At 40.6% G+C, this 7,500-nt stretch overlaps 1 protein-coding gene, 1 long non-coding RNA gene and 1 pseudogene across 2 annotated transcripts in view; all 3 read left to right on the forward strand.

Moving 5' to 3' along the window:
• LOC138029455 (NLR family CARD domain-containing protein 4-like) overlaps positions 1 to 7,500 on the forward strand; it is a 281,844-nt gene that overhangs the window by 68,374 nt on the left and 205,970 nt on the right. The gene's annotated exons all lie outside the window — the stretch shown is intronic.
• The window catches only part of LOC138029182 (uncharacterized), a 377,995-nt gene that overhangs the window by 59,082 nt on the left and 311,413 nt on the right, over positions 1 to 7,500 (forward strand). The gene's annotated exons all lie outside the window — the stretch shown is intronic.
• LOC138029456 (uncharacterized) lies at positions 2,643 to 7,121 on the forward strand (annotated as a pseudogene).

Raw genomic sequence — 7,500 nt, forward strand, 5'->3', positions numbered from 1 at the left:
CCTTCTAGACATTTAAGAGTGATTGCCACTAAAAATCAAAGAAATCGTGGCCAGGGTCAAAAAATCAATTTCCCTCAGACTTTGTCAGTTTGAAGGCCTAGGTAACTAACTAGAGGAAATCAAGTTAGTTTTTTGAAATATTTCATTTAACGGCAGAAAACCACGAAAAACGGTTATGGTACCGGAAGCTCAAATTTTCACTTCGTGAGAATCCAAAATTTCACACTTTTCAGCTCCTTGCTACACAGACGTTTACATGCTGTGAATCTTTCTCAACTTTAATTGCATGTATTGACTCTTCTTCAGTCAAGACATAGTGATTATTTTTATCTCTTGTTCTTTCCGAGCAAACTGAGCCCCAATTAAGCAAACACACTTTCCTCATTAGTTGAAAACTCAAAAATAATCTATATCCAGCGAGACAAAAAGCTGACCGGTAATGTCTCAAATCGTCTGATATTTTAACCAATGAGTGTCCAGTCATTGTGGTTTAAGTTTGCAGTTTCATTTATTTGGGATCTACTATCAGGTTTGAGTGAACGCCGGTCAAAATTCGAGAAAATTACAATTCAGCGCCAATGAAATTTACAATGTGAGCTAATGCACCCCAAAATAGAAAAACAAATTTGGGTCAGAGACATCGCAATTAAGACGGTTAAATCATTTTACGTTTTGCTTCGTTATATAAAATGTATCTATATCGATCATGAAAAACTAACTCGAAAAAAGTGAGGGAAACACAAAACTCTTACTCTCCCATGATTTGTCGCGCACGATCAAATTCGCAAATATTTTAAATCTGTTGCGTCAAATCAGTCATAAGTAAAACTATCTTAGTTGCTGATGTGAGACTTTGCTTTAATATGGGAGAATTTCCTATTAAAAGTGGTAAAGAAATAAAACAAGGTCAGATTAGAAATCGGGCCAAAATTAATTAATTTCATTACGTGTGTGAGACTGTATGTCGTAGTGGAAGCCAATAGGGTAATTGTTCCCACGGAAAGTAAATGTGACTTCTTGATCTAAATAAACAACGCACTTACCTCGGAAAAAACCAAGGTTATTACTGGGAAGTACAGATTAAAAATGTCGTGTTCGTTCTTCAATATTGCCGGTGGAATTTGTGGCGCGGACGAACGCAGTAGTTCTTCGACTTCCATCATACCACTCACCCAGTGTAATAAGGAGATCAAAAAACACAAAAAGCCCTTGAAATTTTCCGGCGTTGAAACTGACGTGGGACTTATCTTGGCAAGATGTGGGTGTTTTGAAAAGCCATCAAACTTCTTGGAAATGACCATCTGACCCGCTCATCGGGCGCGATTGGGCATAGGTTGGCGAAGGCCAAGTGGTTTATGTAGCATTCCGGAAGTTGTTTCGGGTCACTGCAAGGACCTTCGGAAAGTACCAACAATGCAAAAAGGAACAAATTTGTCCCAGTCTATCAAGTTATTAGAACTTACAAATCAGTTTGTCCCTGTGGGCTCAGGTAAGTGATGAAGTGTTTGATGAACTAATAGCCAGTTGATTGCCATCATTTATCGGAGCCCGTATTCCTGCGAATGTCAGACACCGCGTATTCCGTTAGCAGCTCGCGCTGTGTTAAGGATTACGTACCGGCTTGTGATATAAAAGCAGTCTAACCAGATATAAAGCAAAACTCCAGTCTTTGGGTACGATTAAATAATAATAATAATAATAATAATAATAATAATAATAATAATAATAATAATAATAATAATAATAATAATAATCTTTATTTCTTAAGATAAAAATGCATATCCTAAGTTACAATTGATAAGAAAGAAAAAATATGAACTCTAGAAACTATTTACATATCATATTTAAAAATTATTCTGTTACTAAAAACGTTCTTAAATCTGTCAGTGTGGATCCAAGGGACAGAGACTGAAGTATTTCTAAGATTGTACCTTGTTTTCTTTTCCTTAGGTAAAAACTGGAAGAACGGACATTCGATCTTGTCCGCATTCTCTAGCAAGTCCCTGATATTTACATTCTTGGACGTATGCATGTATAACTTTCTTTTCATACACCGGTCTAAGAAATTCTGTTTTACAGATAGGTCGGAATCTGAGGCACCATAAACCCGCAGAGCGTAAGAAAAATTTGGTAAAACTATTGCGTTAAAAGGTGATCTACTTTCTCCTGGGGCATTCCTTCCTTCTGTAAAGATCCTAATACGAATAATGAGTTGTTCGCCTTAATTACCTTCGCGCGCACGCGACTACTGTATTTACAATTTTGTTGGAAGGTAACACCTAATATGGGTAACTCTGCGCACTGTGGTATATTACTAACTGGCGCGATGTCCTGACTGAAACCTTTCTTACGGAAAATAATCTCCTTGCATTTTGTTGGATTTCCAAAGTTTTCATTGATGGAAGAAAAATGTTAGGTTCGTAATGAGCAAAACATATCACATTTCTATTTTTCCCTCACCCCTTTCATCCTTCATCGCACCATCACCCTTTCGCAATTGTATTTGTTTATGTTTTCAAAAATAGCTACAGTTAAATTTGGTATGGCTCCATCTAAAATTACGCGTTTTTGGGATAATTTCTGTGGTGTTAACAGCGTTCGCCCTTTTTTTTTCGGAAGGAATTTGCGTAAAATGTAGAAAGATGCTCAGCGTGTTTAAAGAACAGGTACCTGAGACAGGACATATGACAGAAGAAGTTGCTAACATCGCAGATAGTTTGAGCGAGTTAAACCTGGTGAGTATGTAGCTCTAAATAAAATGCTAAAATAAGAAATAGAAATGTGAAATCAGAGTATAAAAATAAACGAAGATCTTATTAAGTAAAAATAGCGGCCGCTAAGCGCAACAAACCAGATGACGGACAAACAGGTACTAAGTGTAAATTTTAAATCACTCGTTCCGCTAGCAGCTGCTGTTCAGTGTATTGGGCTATTACTTTTCACTCTACTAATTGACCGTAGTTACTAGAGGCAATTCACGTTGAAGGCTGCCTTGGAGTATAACGCTACTTTAGCCGTCCTCTCGCCTCGGCTAGTCGGGTCCCCCTGTCTGGCATGCAAACGCTCCAATGTGTTTTCTAACGGAACGTATGAAAAATTGGCTCTTCCATGCAGGGTAGCTCAGGTGTTTGGGTAAATCGGTTAGCCAAGGAACCCTCTCTTTGTGTAAACAGACCCCTAAAAAGACAAAAATACCTAATTCAAAACTTTTCTTTCCTTTTTCGCACTTCAGGTCCATCATGAAACTGATAGACACATTTCTTTTTCCATTCCGGCCACTGATACTGAATGTAAAGCCAAGTCTAAACGAGAGAGTTTTTATGTACCAGACGAGGCTTCACAGGAAAGTGAAGATAGTTTAACCGACGTTCAAGAAGAGTGCAGGGAACAGCTCAACCGCTTTCTACAGGTTCGAGACATCCGCGCAGTGCGCCACGTACTGTCAGTACCGTGGAATGAAGCACAAAGCCGTTCTAAGCGCCGATATGTGAAAAAACGCCGAGCAGTACGTTTCAGCAGTTCTAGATGTCCTTGCTCCAAAAGACTCAAAATGCTTGTGGGATGAATTATGTGAGCGCAAAGGTTTTCTAAGAAAAACTGGTGGGAAAAGTCGGAAGGATCTGGAGCTTCTTGAAGCGTTTGCCGAGAGTTACTTAAACGCTCAGCACCGGAGTACTCGACGGCAAATACTCTCAATCCTGTCTGACAAGTTGTCTTTCAAAGAGGTGCAGGAGTTTATCCCAACAGTCACCAATTACCGCTATAACATAGCTCGACACCATACCTTGCTACACGGGAGAGCAGAACCGATTCCAAGCCATGAATACCGGAGGATGAAAGTTGACCAAGGAAAATTAGAAGATTTCATTTCGTTCATCACAAGTCCGCATGTTCTTCATGATGTTCCTTTTGGCGAAAGGCTTTGGAAGCTATCAACTAGTGAGGTTATTAAGACCCCAAACGTGATCAGAATGATGATACCTGAGCGTATTGTTCAACAGTACCAACAATACTGTAGTGAAAGAGGTTTTGAGCCCATGAGGAAGCGAACACTACATAGAGTTTTCGATGAGTGTTCAGCGTCTGTTAGGAAGTCTTTACAAGGACTTGACAACTTTTCTGCCCAAGGAACCGAGGCATTTGATGACTTGGATAAACTGACTGGACAAACTGGACAAACTGACAAACTGACTGGACAAACTGACAAACTACAAACTGCCGTAATCGCCTCATACCCCACTGCGGTAAAACCGAGTGTATGATCTTAATGCGCGGCCAGTTTGTTGGGCCGTTGCAAGCAGTATCATTAGGGAACAGTGTCGTCACTCAAGTCAAGTCAACTAGGTGCTTAGGTGTCGAGATTGACAGTGATCTTAATTGGAATGTTCACGTTAAAGAGTTAATCAAGTCCTTCACACAAAAACTGAATCTTCTTAGGTCCTTGTATTTTTTACCGACTTCGGCGAGAGCTGATTTTTATTTTAAAGTAATTTTACCATCTGTTACCTATGGTTTGGTTGTATGGGGCTCCTGTGGCAAATCGCTCTTTGATGTGCTGGAGAAAATACACGTACGTGCCGCTAAAACCATCTACAACCTGGACTGGTATGCATCTAGCGATCAGGTCCTAGCCCGATGCAACTGGTTTACTATTAATTGTTTCTGCGAATATAGATTGCTTTCATTAGCACACGACTGTTTTTATGATTTTTCACCTACTCCTATTAAGCAGCTATTTAAGAAATATGATCGTAACTATAACCTGCGAAGGAAATTGACTTTTTTGTTACCGAAGCCAAAATCAAAACTTCTTCGCAAGTCCACTTGCTACAAAGCCATATCTCTATGGAATTCTCTTGAAAATCATACACGTTCTATCGCAAGCAGAAGCTTGTTTAAAAACACGCTCAAACGTAGAATTTCATGTAAATAGCTTCGTATATATATATATATATGTAAATAGTACTTTTTAAATACACGACCACATCAGCTCCGCTGTAATATTTATCGTGTTTAAATAAATGTTGTTGTTGTTGTTGTTGTTGGTCGATAAACTGGTTGACTGTGGTAAAACGGAAGTCTGGGCGAGAGAAATGAAGCAACAGCTGCGCTCATCAAAGCAAGACCTTAAGAGTGACTACAAGGTATTTTATTTCGTTACAAAATTTAGTAAAATTTAAGTTTGGCAGAAAGAAATTCACGAAAATGGGAGAAACATAATCCACAGCAGGTTTTGTGAACTACTTTCCCAAAGTAAAAATACTGTGATGTTGCTGGATATTTCTATTATATTTTTATTTTTATTATATTTTATTTGAAAGTTAGTATCAGAAGTAAACACCTGATGGAACGTGGGTTTTATTCGAGGGACACTTAATTCGGAGAATGAGGGGGACGGGGGTGTCACTTATTCAAGAAAGTATTGCAATTGAAATTGTATACGTAAAAACAACAATTGCGGTTTGTGTTGTCTTTGGTGTATTTCAGGTCCATGTGGTTGAGTCGTCGAGCATTGCTGATCACTGTAGGACTTACGCCCTAAGTGATTCAACAGACTGTGACTTTCAAGCCTGCTGCGATCACCCACACAATGAGTCATGCGCGCAGTGTTGACAGTTGCAGGAAGTCCTAACTACCTTGGAAAGTGAGTGTTCTCATGCACTTTGCAATGAAGAGGAGAAGGAGGACATGCTGCACACTATTAAGCAAGCAACAAATAACATCATGGTCTGAAAATCCCATCAGTAGCGCTCCGTTCACAAGGAAAAAGCCAAATGATCTGTATTAGCTAAAATCAAGAGCAAATCTGATATGTTCCTTGTTCAGGATTGGGCGATGAAATACATGCCACGGAAAGTTCGAGAGCCGCAGTCGGACTGGTTTGCTAAGCGTGGGTTACCATGGCATATTACAGTTGCAATCAGAAAGTCGGAAGAAAGCGAGCACTTTGAGTCTCAAACATTTGTACATGTCTTTCAGAACTGTTCACAAGACAGTGCCGTCGTGGTATCTATAATGCAGGACTGCCTCGCCTCGCTGAAGAAGGTAATACTGGAATTAGAAAGAGCTTATTACAAGCAAGATAATGCGGGCTGTTACCACAGCGGGTATACAATCGTTTCAGCTAAACTAGCAGGTGACATCGCTGGGGTGGTTGTAGAACGGAACGACTTTTCCGACCCTCAAAGCGGCAAAGGAGTCTGCGACCGTCAAGCAGCAACTATTAAGGGAGATGTAGGAAGATATGTTAACGAGGGTCATGATGTGACAACAGCTGTGCAGCTGAAAACTGCCATAGAGTCTGGTCCAGAGTCTCGTGCGAAAGCTAGTTGCGTCTCACTTAATACGTCAATTACTCCGCCAGTCAAATGAGAGGGTGTTAGCTTGCTTAACAACTTCAAGTATGAAGAGAGCGGAATACGTGCGTGGAGAGCGTTCAATGTGGGTCCAGGGAAGTTGATACCGTGGTCTCAATTGGAGGGCGTTTTGCAGATCCCGGAAGTTCTAGAAGTACATGATACCCCATCGCAGACCACGCCATCTTTCAAGAGCGTGAGACACAGGCATGTAAAGAAATCATCTAAACGGGATCCAGAAGCAACCAACGAGACCACCAGTCAAGACCAAGATGATGATGATAGTGAAAATGATCAAGCTTCACTACTTTTCCCGTGCCCCGAGGAAGGATGTATAAAAGCCTACAGCCATTTTACATCACTACAAGCATATCTGGACACGGGTAAACAAAAGCGACTCCCTGAACAGGAAACACTGTATGACAAGGCAAAACGAGCTTACGCTTCAAAGCTAATGGATGAAGGTAGTAGGATTCCCACTGTACAGTGTGAAGAACAGAGCAATGCTTAACTCCCATTCTAATGGGATGGGCTCTAAAGACAATCACCAAGAAGGCTCGTTTTACGCAGAAACAGAATGAATTTTTGAAACAGCAATTTGAAATTGTCGAGCAAAGTGGAAGGAAAGCAGATCCGAGTGAGGTCTCATTATTAATGAGATCTGCAAAGGACGATTTGGGAGTTCGTATGTTTAAACAGGAACAAGTTCTAACAGTAAAGAAAATCACTTGATTATTCTCACGAATGGCAGCAAAGACCCAGTAAAGTGAACCGTGGAGATTCAGACGACGAGGTCCCAGTAGAAGATAACAGGGCAGCGCTGGCGCAGACGACCCATTCGGAAATGTGTGCGAGTGTGATGAGGGAGGTTTCTCTTCAGCACCCAATTGTATCCTCGTCAGGCTACAATATCTGTGAACTCATGCAAGCGTGCAAGACGAAACCGACGTCGCTAGGTGTGGACATGTTGCGTAGCATTTGCATTGAACTGGGCTTGGATGTCTCCGATATAACGCAAAGACGAAAGAATCCGTATATCAGTCGTTTGTCGCAGCTTGTGGACGAATGCAGCTGTGCCTCGTAAAACCGAGAGAATTGAATCAGCTGTTTACATTTATGCGATTATTTAGTAGGTAATAGGTGA

Source organism: Montipora capricornis, chromosome 13 (assembly GCF_036669925.1).
Source record: "Montipora capricornis isolate CH-2021 chromosome 13, ASM3666992v2, whole genome shotgun sequence".
Classification (NCBI taxonomy): Eukaryota; Metazoa; Cnidaria; class Anthozoa; order Scleractinia; family Acroporidae; genus Montipora; species Montipora capricornis.